General features: G+C 41.8%; 1 pseudogene; it reads left to right on the forward strand.

Moving 5' to 3' along the window:
• The first annotated feature begins 5,046 nt into the window (after positions 1-5,046).
• LOC127185750 (sal-like protein 4) lies at positions 5,047-8,038 on the forward strand (annotated as a pseudogene).
• The last annotated feature ends 5,904 nt before the right edge of the window (positions 8,039-13,942 follow it).

The following is a 13,942-nucleotide window of genomic DNA, read 5'->3' on the forward strand; positions in this document are numbered from 1 at the left end:
CACCCCTCCAACACCTTCCTCCTCTTCCCTTCTAGGATTTATGATCTCCTTTTCTGTAATTATTGCTATAGTTTTTTAACAGAAGAATTATTGTTCAATATAGTAATAAACTTGGTGCGGTGTTATGTCCATATGTACAGTGAGGTAATTTCTTCAAGAAAAGTTTTCCTAAATAATTTCTCTAGTGGTAAATTTCACAAATTTAAGAGGAAATTTCTAAAAATAGCTATATAACTTTGTTTTCTGCAAAGCAAGGTACATTCATGAAGGTGTCACACCTGTTCTTAACAGGTGCATAGCCACATTACCTTTTTGGAGCAAATAAGCTAGTAAATACCTACAATTCAACTTATTTCATGGTTTTATTAATCTTCTTTCAAATTATTTTAATTTTTGGAATTTACATACATGAGTGCTGTACTATGTCAGTTTCCCTGCTCCTTCTCAACTCTCTGATTCTGCCTGTACCTACACACTGCCGCTTTCTTTATGGCCCCTTCTCCTAGCCAATGTTGCTCATATGCAGATATGTTTATGACTGAATGATTGAGTTTGGATACCATATTGGGGTGTTCATCTCTGAAGAAAAATGATTTTCTCTCTCTTTCAGCATCATTAATTGTTCACAGATGTGAGGCCTTGTGAGCTTTTCCCCATCCACAATGGAATGTCATTAGTAGACCAGTATTATCATTATGCAGGTTTTGCTTAGTGTAACCATATTGTTGAGATCTCATTTGTGTAGCAACCTTGTCATGTCTAGTCTTGCCGCAGGTGTCCTGGTCCTCTGAATTTTACACTCTTGCCAACTATTCTGAGAGTCTTAAGTGTAGGAGTTGTGTTGTCTACGTAAAAATTGAGGCTTGGACCCTGTAGTCATTCTCAGCATTTTGGCCAGTGATAGCCTCCATTTACTGCAAAAAGCAGCATCTTTAATGAAGAAGGAGAGCATATGCTTATCTGTGGGTATAAAAAAAGGACTATTTAGAATACAGTTAGAAAGTATATTGATTTAGGAATACAGAAGTAGAAGGTTCTCCTCTACGGTCTATGACCTCTCAAACCATGGGTTGTTTGCTAGATTTACAATACCATGCATAAATTCCCTCTTATTCAGTAAGCCTTATGGTCAACTGTTATTTGTTATTCCCAATGTACACACGCAACTATTGTACAGGTCTTTCAGGTCTGGCATTGTTGTGGTTCACAGGTTTAGCAGTTGGGTAGTGCTGTTCTTATTATTCTTTCTTGGCAGCTTTCAGAGCACATTCTAATACTTTGAAAAGCTCGATCTCAGGAAAGAGGCTTCCAGGTTACTACCAGCTTGGTTCTTCCAAATGACGTTTTGTAAATGTAGGATGTGGACTTATTTTTCTGTCGGTGTAAACAGACACCTTGACTAAGGAAACTTATAGAAAAAATTTTTTATTGGGAACTTACAGTTTCAGAGGGTGAGTGATGACCATCATTGTGGGGAGCATGGCAGCAGGCAAGGAGGCAGGCAGGCAGCTATGGTGCTGAGCAGTAGCTGGTAGTCCACATATTAATCCACAAGCTGGAGGCGGAGAGCAAACTGTGAATGGTGTGGGTTTTTAAACCTCAGAGCTGACCCCAATGACACACCTCATCTAACCTGGTCGCACATATCCCAATCCTTGCAAGTAGTACCACCTACTGGAGACCAATTATTTAGCATATGAGCCTATGGATGAGCTATTCATATTCAAACCACCCCAGTTGCCTTCATCAACTAAGGTCCCACCTTTATGTTCTGAGAGGAAATTGAGGGCAATGGCAGTCGTTTGAATTATTTTGGAAATCTATTGGATACTATATCACTGCTCTGATCAAACACTCAAAAGGAAGTTTCCCTTACCTGGGACTTGGATTTTTAGTTCTTATTTAATCTTTAAAGGTTTATTTATTTGTTTACTTTGATTTTTCTGTACATGCATAAGCATGCATTTGTTTATATGCACCAAATACATGTAAGGGTCTGATTCCCATAGTGGATCATAGACACTTATGAGGTACCTTGTGGTTGCTGGGAATGAAATCTTGGGCCCTTTTAACAGCAATAACTTCTCTTAATTATTGATCCATTTATACAGGGGCTTTTTCTAGATAGTCTTCAGCTACTGAGGTCAATTATCACCCATAGGGTGTAACTCCACTCTACGTGCACGCGCACACACACACACACCATGACATGTAAACTGGTGGTGTCACTGTTCAAGTCTTGTGTAAGTAGCCAGTCTGTAAGATGCTGTATCTAGAAGATGTATTTCTACTGCAGACTTCCTGGTCCCCTGGCTCTTACAGTCTTTCCTCCTCCTCTACCATGATGTTCCCCGTGTGTGTGTGTGTGTGTGTGTGTGTGTGTGTGTGTGTGTGTGTGCACGTGTGTGTGCACATGTATGTATATGTGTTTGAGTTAGCTTACAAAGCAATGTTTTCAACGGCTTTTTAAAACATCTTCAGTGTTACTTATTCCTTCTTCCCCCCTTTCTTGTCTCTATCACCTAGGTAATCAGATTTGAGGTTTGCGGCAATATTTCAGGCTCTCGAAAGGTATTTTGTGAAATGCTAATTATCTTATATGTACTTTAAAGAATGTTCTGCAGCTAGATAAGGAAAGTCATGATAAAATTAACATTTCTAGAGCCTTTGGTATACATTTTACTCTCTAATAAGAGAAACTAATACTAGTCTTTTGCTTTAACATTTTCTCACAGCTCCTGTTTTTTTTTTTTTTTTTTTCCCCAAGGAAAATCTCATAGGACTTATATTTCACAGGAATTTCTTTGTGAAATGCTGGATGAGTATATGAAATTTTAGTATTGATGTTTTTGTCTTGCTTATAATGAACCGTGGTAGAACATGGAGGTTTTCTCTTATGGTTTATGGACCTCACTGTTTCCTGAGCTTTACTTCAAAATATATCCAGAATAGTAGAAAGCTCTCTAACTACAACTAGATATGTCTTAGAAGTGAACAGATCTCAGCACAGCAAGTTCAAATTTTGTCAGACATTCTGACTTTTGCTGAATTTTACTTCCAGAGAAAAGAAAAGCTTTGATATGAACTATAGATAATCTATTGGGGAGTCGGCAGATTGGCATCAAGAAGCCATAATGTTCACCTGGCAGCTGGATTGCACCTAAGCCTAGTCCAGCCTTTTCTTATAAATTCCAGTTAGAAATTCATACAGAAGAATCACAAGAATCTTTCGTGACAAATGTCACATGCAGGAAAAATGTGCATCTTTCATTTTCTCTCCAGGGATGATAATTATAATGATGACTGTGATTTGTGAGCATGCTATGACTTCATGTGAATTGTGTGGGAGAGAGAACATTACAATCCTTTGGGTGTTCCTGTCACTTGGTAATATCTCTGGTAGCTGCTTGCTCAGCTGGCATCTATGCTGAAGCCTGCAGCTTTCATCCTGTTCTTCTGTGGCTTGATCAAGGTATAAAAATTCTCTTTGGCATGTTCCGTTGGCTAGGTATTGTTTAGCTCCCCTTACGTACAGAAACTTGAGATAGATACTTCTAAATATCCCTCATTGCCTGCTCTGCTTCAATCCCATGATATATATGAATCAAAGAAAGCTTGAGAGATTCATAAATAAGGACTGTATTTTCCAGGCCACTTTAAAGGACCCAGATTGTTCTGATGCACAGAGACCACAGGATGTCTAACCATAGCTTGTCACACGGGGAAATTAGGACATGAAATTATCTCAAGGCTCAGTGTTACTGTCCCTAGTCGGGACACATGGATCTACCCTCTTCTTTTCCCTTTCTGTCTTATTTATTATTTTTTCCAAATGACACCTGCCTTTTTGGACACTAGCTAATCCATGAAATATACTATAAAATAAAAAGTGCTATAAACCAAGTACTAAAGGTTAATAAACAAAAATAAGGAACTTAGAAATACTGATTTAAAATAACAGTTTGTCTCCCAGAGGTAGTGACTCATTGTGTGGGAGGCCATGTGACATACTCTCAGTTCATTCCCTGTATCACAAATTTTTATTTTCTTTCAGGAAGACCACTTAAGGAAAAAAATGCACTCACTGAGAAGGGGAAAACACAGGCTTTAAAAATATTGTTTCAATCATACTTATTACCTTCCTTCCCATTATCTATTGTCTATACAGATTGTATTTGCGTAGTGATTTTCTTTATCCTCTCCCCTTTAAAATTTATTATTAAAATACATCCATTAAACATATTTAAAGAGAAGGGTATAATTGTTCCCCATGACAAGAAGTAGTTATTTTTCCACATATGATATTTTTCAGCTTTACCTGTTGTTTTATTTATTCAGTGGGTTTGTGTGACTATTAGGTCATACTTTCTTTCATCATAATCAATTTAAACATCCACCTTTATCCTTATGCATTTCAAGTTTATTCTACCTCTAAGAAATATTTCAGGCATTTGTTACTTAAAGCTACATAGTTGCTGAAATTTTGTACTCTATACACATTAGGCTTGCCAAACCCTCTGAGTATTTAAGTTATAGTGGGACAAAAGCCAAAATAAACCTTACATTCTAAAGCATTGATTCTCAACTTCCCTAATGCCGTGATCTTTTAATAGAGTTCCTCATGTGGTGGTGACCCTCAGCCATAAAATTATTTTCGTTACTACTTCATAACTGTAATTTACTTCATAACTATAATTTTGTTACTCTTATGAACCTTAATGTAACTATCTGATATGCCACCCCCAAAAGGGTTGAGACCCACAGGTTGAGGACCACTGTGCTAAAGAAAGGAAAACAAGTAAAAAAGCATAAAGCAGTAAGTGCTGGGAAGATACAAAAATATGGGAATGGTATTGTAGTCTGGCAAGGCAACTTGATTTCATGTCAGGAAAGATGATGTTTAGGTGGTGAACTAGAGTTGCCTTGAATGATAAGTGCCTAGTCATGTGATGCTTTGGCCTTAGACTGCTCAGGTAGTTTTTTAAAACGCCTTAAGAAGAGGGGTCAAGGCACCAGGGCTCTTCCTGGCACCCGGATGCATGCTTCATGTAGAGGCACAAGCAGGCGAAACCCCAGCACATCAACTCCGAGGAGGAAGGCCAGGGTGAGCAGCTGCAGCAGCTGAGCCCTGACCTTGCAGAGGATCTGGCGGCAAAGGAACTGGGTACTCCAGTGAAACACCCCAGAGAATGGCGATGAAGTGGCAGAGGACACAGCCCTGGGGAAGCAACCCCAGTTGGAGGAGACTCACATCTACCATCTAAAGGAAGTGTTGTGCCTAGTTCTTGAGTCTCTCTGAGTTTGTGGAACACAAGAAAAATTGCACTAAGAATCCTCCTGTTGTCATGAATGACAGCGAGGAGCCAGCACCTCCAGAGGACTTCCCCAGAGCCTTCCTGAGCCATCCAGCCAGACCGTGACCAGTAGAAAAGTGGTAGCTCAGGGGACACGATGGAAAAGCTGGGTACAGACTCCATCTTGTACTTAAAGATAGAGGCTGCTCTGCCACCCACACCCCAGAACATAACCAATTTACTCAACGGCAAAGTGGCCAACACCAGTGTGACTCTGCAGGTGTTCCATAGCACCATGGTGGCAGTGAACCAACGGAGCGTGGATGTCCCGGCAGCGCCCAGATCGGCTACCCATAGCATCCCGTGGGTCCTGGAGCAGATCCTGTGTCGGCAGCAGCAGCAGCTGCAGCAGATCCAGCTCAGGGAACAAATCTGAGTCCAGATGAACTTGTGGGCCGCTCATGCCCTCCACTCTGGAGTGGTGGGGTGCAGACACTCTGAAGGCCTTAAGCAACCACATGTCTCAAGCTGGGTGTCAGTATCCCAGCAGGTGTCCAGCACTATGGCTCTGCTCCCAGAAAGCCAGCTATCTCTAGATGTCTTTAAACAAGCCAAGCTACCTCATGCCAGTGTCCCCTCCACAGCAGGCTCCATGTTCTCAGGGTTTATACCCTTCACCTTGCTGGGACTCTGGTTTGCCTGAACTTTGTGCCTCACCTCCCAAGTGCCCTGCTACCTCAGAGCCTAGGCTCTGTGCTCCTGCAGAATCCCTTCTCCACTGGGATGCTCGGCCCATCCAAGAAAGGAAAAGGGAAGCGCCCAAACACCTCTGCCTCTACTGCGTTGCATGTCATGACCAAGGAAAAGGCCATCCTCAGCAAACACAAGTGTAAGTACTGTAGCAAGGTTTTCATGGTTAACTAGCTCCCTGCAGATGCAGCTCCACTCCTGCTTCACTATCAAGGGCAAGCTCAAGGCACATTTCCATCGACACATTCAGGTGAAGGCAAACCAGGACAAAGTGGCAGCAGGCATTATTCCACACCCCCTCCCCCCTCCTCCCCCATGCGCACTCTGTTCCCATCCCTGTAGATGAATCGAGTCTCTGCAGAAACTGAGCCTGTCTCTGTCACGGGAATCTCTTCCATAGAGTTACCTCAAAAGCTTGCTTCAGGGCCTAACTCTAAGGATCTTGTGAGTGACTAGTTCCCTGCCCAACCAAATGCAGCCAGGGCCTTCTCCAGAAAGTGAGGGGGGTAGAGACTTTTACTACTTAGCATGGGGATAGCGCACAGTCCCCCAGGGGTTGCAGTAGCTCACAGAAAGCATTGATAAGGCCACTACTGATCCCATTTGTCACTGAGTCCTCAGCTGTCAGAGTTCCCTCAAGATGTGTTAGCAAACCCACACAGGCGAGAGGTCATTCCAGTGTATCTGTGGCCAGGCCTTCCCCACAAAAGGACAACCTTGGAGTTCACAGAACCAACACAGCCATAAAGACGCAGCACGTGTGCCCCATTTGCCAGAAGAAGTTCACCAACGCTGTTATGTTATAGCAGCATATTAAAATGCACATCAGTGGCCAGATCCCCAACATGCCCCTGACAGAGTCCCTGTGACTTTATAGGTCGTGAGCCCATGGTCATCAGTGAGAGTGGCGGTGCCAGCACTGTCTCTCAGGAAGATGCCATGAAAGGGATCAGAAGAGGAGGTCTGTTCTCAGAAGGCTCCCAGTGGCACCTCAAAGGTGCCACCAGATCCTAGTACCCACCTGGCGTTGCCCACTCTGGGCTTTTCTGTGATAGCACCCCTGGATGCTCAGGGGGAAAAGGGCTCTTTTCCCCCTTTGGGCCTGCAGTAGCAGAGCAGCCAAGAAAACGCCTCAGTGGAGAGTGACAACTGCCTGGCTAATGATTCATCCTTGCTCGTGGGTGATCAGAAGTGTCAGAGCCAAAGCCCATATATCACGGAAACTATGTGCTTCTAGGCAGTGTCCCCTGCCAATAGCCAAAGAAGAAGCATCAAATCCTGGTCTCCAGAAGGTACCAAGGCTGAAGGTGTCGAGAGCTGCAGCATTGACACCAAAGATTGTCCTAGCCTTCCATCAACACTTATCTGAGACCAGCCCATCTATGTCAAAGTTGAAGTTCCTGGTGCCTTTGTGGAACCTTCCAGCATATCCTCAGGCATGACACTTTTGCTGGCATTGTAGTCATGCCAACAGACCAAGCAACACTGCTGCCCACAGAGTGGAAAGAACTTCTCATCTGCCAGTGCCTTTCAGATCCATGAACGGACACACACAGGAGAAAAGCCTTTTGTGTACAATATATGCAGGTGGGCCTTCACCGCTAAAGGCAACCTGAAGGAACACTACATTAGCCACAGAGGACACCATGGCTGTGCTGGATGCAGAGGGAAAGAGAGTCTCTGAGATGTTTCCCAAGGACCTGCTGTCCCGCTCAGTGAGTGTGGACCCTGCCACGTGGAACTAGTCCACCAACATCCTCGATGGGTGACTATCCATGAAGACCAAAGAGATCTCTGTGATTAAGAGTGCAGGCATCCCCACCATGCTTGTGTCGCTGGGGGCCAGTGCTGTAGTGAGCAATGCCATACCTTCCAAGCTAGATGGCTGTCAGACCTGCATGAGTGGGAGTGTCAAGAAGCCTGCTGTTGCCGACAGGGTGGCAAGGCACCAGCTTCCTCACTTTCTGGAAGAAAAGAAGTTTGCAGTCAACTAAGGTGGAAGAGGAAATCAGCCGGAGTGAGATTCTAGAATCTGCTTTATCTTTTAGTTTTCTTAACCTGTCTCCTCCTCCTCCTCCTCCTTCATCTCTCTCTCTCTCTCTCTCCTGATAATGTTAACAGGTGATGGGACATCTGTGTAGAGACTGGGTTCCTATGCCTCCCCACTGTGCATTCATCTTTTGCTTTTTTGAATGTACATTATGAGAGAAGAAAAGAAAACCAAGGATGTCGATTAGCCCACTTCTGTCAACCTTACACCCTTTGGGTAGGACGCCTTCCACAAACTGACCCTGGCCCCTAGGGATCCCTCAACTCATCCTGCTGCTTATTTAAACAGTTCAGAGCCCTGAGAGTGCCATCCCCTTCCATACATCTCCCATAATCCACCTTCTTCCCAGAGCCTGGAGTGGGTGAGCACCTCAGGTGATTTGAAGTGCTTTTTCAGTGCCTGCTTCATTGAAGAACTGCATGCTGCTTGTTAGGGAGAAACTCCTAGCAGGATCAGGAGGGGCTCCTCACAGCTCCACACTTTATCTTTCTGTTGTTATGTCAATTTCCTTATCTCAAGTCCTGAAGATTTTCACATCTACCCACCCACCCTCCGCCATTATGAAGGTTATAGAGTTGAGACCGGCCAGTTTTGGATGTGAGGGATTTAATTTATCTACCTCAATTATTTTTAATTTTGTAGCAAAAAAAAAAAAAAAAAAAAAAAAAAAAAAAGAGTCTATTTTGTGACCACCAAGTGTTCCAGGCCTTAAACCTAAGAGTTAATGTACTGGTGAGAAAGGGGAGAGGGGTTGGATGTTCAAGATGTCTTTATGGTTGCTTCTCTCTTTGTTTTTAATTGCCTTTTTGTACGCATAACAATTTGGAAAGCTGTTGTAACAGTGTCTTGATGGTTCAATGATGAAGGAGAGGCTCACTTCTCCAGTCCCTGGGTAGAAAATTCTTCCTGCCTTATGGAATGCCATTGCCAAACAAAGATGGAGATTCACTGTCCACTAAAGTTTCCCCTCTTTGTTCTTTTTTTTATTAATTTATTCTTGTTACATCTCAGTGGTTATCCCATCCCTTGTATCCTCCCATTCTTCCCTCCCTCCCTCCCATTTTTCCATTATTCCCCTCCCCTATGACTGTGACTGAGGGGGATTACCTCCCCCTGTATATGCTCATAGGGTATCAAGTCTCTTCTTGGCAACCCGCTCTTTGTTCTTGTACCTGATTTTAGCATCCAAAATTTTGTTGTTGTTGTTTTGCCAAGTGTGCCTTTCCTTCTAGGATTGTAAGTGACCCCAGTGATGAGGTGTTCACTGGTTCACCTGTTCACCTGTTTCTGCTGTGAAGTGGATACTGTTACAGGAACCACACCAGCTGTGGCTTTCTCCTACCTTGTGAACAAATGTGTGAACAATGCTGTACTTTCACCTGCTGCTGCTGTCTTTCTGAAAATAAGTTGGATGTTTTTCCCCCTCACACACACACAAAAAAAAGCCTTAAGATTGGGATGATGTGCATGTGTTTGAGAAACAACAAAGGGAAAATATAGGAGGAGGATGAAAGAAAATGGGCTTCTAGAAGCCAGCAGCAACCCAGGTCATAATGGGGTTGCGGGAGACTTTAGCAAGAGTGTCCAGATTCATAGGAACCATTTGTACAAGTCTAAGCTGCAGAGTGATCTTTGATTAAGTTCTTTAAAGCCTGACTTCCGTGGGAGTACCCTCCCCATAAAAGCGTTTTCTTTCTTTAGCATGCAACCAGCTGTGGAAGGGAGGGAAGAAAACGCTAGTTGTGTGACCAAGTGCTTTTGCTTCTTGACTAAGTGCAATGCTTCTTTGGCATTTGCTGACAATCATGGGACACCATGTGGATAAACAGAATATTTGACAAGGTCTTTGTTAAAATATTCTGCCCTTCATTTATGAAACATGCCTCCAGGATAATAGCATACTATTCTGCAGAAAGGCAGATCTATCTTCATTTCAGTATATAGAGGTGTGCTCTGAAGAATGCTAGCCAGATTCACAGCAGGGAGGCTGCCTACCAAGTTACAGAGAGTTGGAAATGATCATTTATTCAAGAAAAGAAAATTAAAATGGAGATTCTAATGCCACCTCCAGTTTGTTTGGCATCTGTGTCACCAACTACTATTATTTGCTGCTATTTCTCCTTGGTTCAAAAATTTGTCTTTCCAAAACTGTGACCGGGGTTTCACACAACCTATAATTTAGAAATGTTCTGTGTTGTAAATTGTACTCTGCTTTCAGTAAAAAGCCTTTGCGTGTCAAGTAGCAAAACAAGAATGTCATGAAAGAAGGTGAAGTGCCCCATTAAAGAAAGAGAAATTGGGTAGAGACCTGCTAATGTGTACTGTAGAAAATAAAAGAGAAGCTGATATGAACATGCCTATCAACTTAAACTTCTAACATGGTGATTTTCAAGTAATGGTGGAACATTTCTGAGTCTGTACTGTCACTGTGGAATAGTGCCAGAGGATGCTGTTTTCAGAAGGTCAGAATCCCATAGCTGCTCAATCAGTATGTTGAGAATTGGTCTTTAATCTCCTGCTTTTTTGTATACTTTCTCTTTTGCTATTATGAAAGTGTCTGTGAGACAAATACTGTTGCTGGATGTACTGTGATATTTACTCTCTCCTTTAATAACCACAATGATGCTACTAATGATAATAATAGTAGTAATAATGAAAACAGCTATTATTTATAGAGTGCTAAAACTTATAGTTTTACCTAATGTTTAAAAGAGAAAAGAATTGGAAACAATTTCCTCTCAAAGAAAATGAAGAAAGTCCCTTGCTTTTACAGTAGGATCCTATTAATGAGAGATTAGAACATCGGCTTCTCTGCCTGGTACTAGAGGAGAAAGGTAATCATCAATGCCACCTAGGTACAAACTGAGATCTACATCAGTATCCTTCCATGCAAGATATACCACTGCATTAGTGGTACAAATGTTCTGGCAACAACTCACCAATTTTTAAGTGGATCTAAGGCTGACTCCATGAAATAGAACGTATACCAGCCAATGCCAAAGTGGCCTAAAAACATGAGACTAGATAGGTCATGGGCCTAGAGCAAAACCTACTACTATTATTTTGCTAAAGGAGCATAACAATAAAATGGCTCTTAATGACACACTACTAACACCCATAGAGAAGCATCTCATTCAGTCCACATCAAAGAAACTTCTTTTTTCAGTAGATGGCAATTAACACAGAGACCCACAACTGGGCAATGAGAAGACAGTAAGAGATGTTGGGATACTCAGTCTTAAATAGTTAGTATGTCTTCATCAAACCTTTCCCCTCGAGGCTTAGGGTTGTATATAGAAGAGAAGACAGAAATCCAGTAAGAACTAAAGTGATGGATGAACCACAGGAAACAGTGTCTTCCAAACACAAAAGGACTGACACACATATGAATTCAAAGAGACTGGGTCAGCATGCACAAGAGCTGCAAAGATTTAAGCTTGATGGGGTCCCAGCACTGAAAGGGGTAAATGCCATGGAACCAACTATCTTCAATTGATGCTCACTGTCACTGGTTATATCAATCATACTACAGGGTAGGCCCCATGCCCAAGAAGAGTTGGCCAATAAAAACAAGTTCAATGTCTGTCTGTTTGTCTATCTATCTATCTATCTACTTATCTATCTATTTTCGTCATCATCATCTATTTATTTGGTATATGTATGTGTGTGTATGTATTCATGTATATGTATGTGCATGCACTCACACATACGCACATGCCTTTTCAACCTTCTGGTCATATACATCTCACCGCAGACTTCATCTAACAAGGAATGGACCAACCTCACTCAAACTTTCCGTATATGAACACTTCCTTGTGAGGAAAAAGACGTATGCTACTGATGATTTGCATAACATCATTTGGCATATTAAGCTCTCGACTATATTAAAGTCTGCTTGAAGTATATATTTTTAATAAAATGGTAGCTTTTCTTACATTAAAAATACCTGGCATACCAGCACTTACTATAAACAGAGTTCCTATGAGACAAATTTGAAAAGAGAAGTGTAGTTGTTGGTATTGGGAAAATGAGAGGATGGGAAAGGTACAACATATTTTTGTTTTAATGAAATTAGAAGTCACATGTACTATGATGATTGGATTCTGAAATAGCTTATATAGCACTCTGTCTCATATGTACATGTCCAAAATATTTATTCCCCCACTTGAGAGAAGACCACATTACTTTGAACTTAAACATCTTTTAGAAGAACATCTTATCTCTATTCTCTGTGAAACAAATGTGCATATTACCAATTGGATGATAGGTATATATTATATATTTAAATCCACCAGCCTCAGTACAGCATCTTTTGGCATTGGACTATTCATTCTTGTTGGCACACAAAATGTAACTTTTAACCTCAGAAACCCACAGTTGTTTAGTACAGTGTCTGAGTTGTGTCTCAGTGCCTTTCTGTTTTCATACTACATTTTCTGAAGTTGCTAAAGAGCTTTGTATTAGTGTTCAAAATTCTCCATCTAGTCTGGAAGTGATAAGTACCTTTTCAGAATGCAAAAAATTGGTGTCCATTATGAGAGGCTCCTTGGGATTTATTCACCTCCTAGACATCAGATGGAACTGATTGATTCCATTATATGGAACTAATTTGACCCTTTCTGTCTAAAACCTGTGAAGAACACTTGATTCTGAAAATTGCAGATGTGATTGTGGTTATTCACCTGTCATAGAAAAAGGAAACCCAGCGAATCCTGGTCCATTACTCAGGCCTCCTAGACCACAAGCCAGTTCTTGCTTGGTGATTATAAACCCGGCCTCAGCCTGTTCCATCCCACATCTTCCCTAACATTCTATTGACTTTATAAAGCACAGAGGCAATTTGGTGGTCAAGGCTAAAACTCAAAACCACCTAGTGAATGCTGGGGTAAAATGTTTGCAGATTTATATACCTTAACCTGGATGGGAAACTGGATGTGTTACTATATACTGGCGAAGGTTCAAGTTGTTGTTTTGCCACTTGCTGGACTTTTCTGTGTGTTTATGCACTTCCACAGAATTTTACTGTGTGAAATGAAAATATTATTTATACTTCATGACTCTGTTGTAAAAATTAAGCACTACAGCATGTAAGAATTTTTCATATTGTATCTAGAGTATTATAAACAGTTAACACTTTTTCATCTATTGCTTTAGTTCAGAAGGTGAATGCCATTGAAAGGTCTGCTTGTTAAAGACAGGATCCCTCTGGTGATAACTATTGGGAGGTGGTGGAACTTTGAAGAGATAAAGCCTATTGGAGTTGTGATCCAGAAGGGAACTCTTCTATCCTGTGTCTCTGCCTCCTGGCTAATGGTATAAGTAGTCTCCTCTGACATATGCCCTACCATTGTTATCTAGGCCCCTCACCAGATAATCAATGTAACAGTGAACTTGATCTTGAACTAGAACCTCCAGAACTGTGAGCCATAAAAACCATTTCTCTTTTTAAAGTTGATTTTCTCTGGCATTTTATTGTTGTACTAGTATGGTATCTAATATACCCATGAATCCTATCAAGGTAAATAATTCTTGTTTGTAAACTGTCTTTTAAAGTGGTCGTCATTCATCCTATTGGGTCTCTAGATGAGAGAAGCATGGGAGAATGGGGAAATAGAAGGATCCAGAGGGTCCTAGAAACCTACAAGAAGAAGATTATGATGGGCATATCTGGGCCCAGGGGACCTGCTCAAACTATGGCACCAGCCAAGGACAATACAGGAGGTAAACTTTAAACCCCTACCCAGATCTAGCCAATGGACAGGACATTCTCCACAGTTGAGTGGCGAGTGGGGACTGACTTTCACATGAACTCTGGTGCCTCATATTTGACCACGTCCCCTGGAGGGGG

Source organism: Acomys russatus, chromosome X, assembly GCF_903995435.1.
Source record: "Acomys russatus chromosome X, mAcoRus1.1, whole genome shotgun sequence".
Lineage (NCBI taxonomy): Eukaryota > Metazoa > Chordata > Mammalia > Rodentia > Muridae > Acomys > Acomys russatus.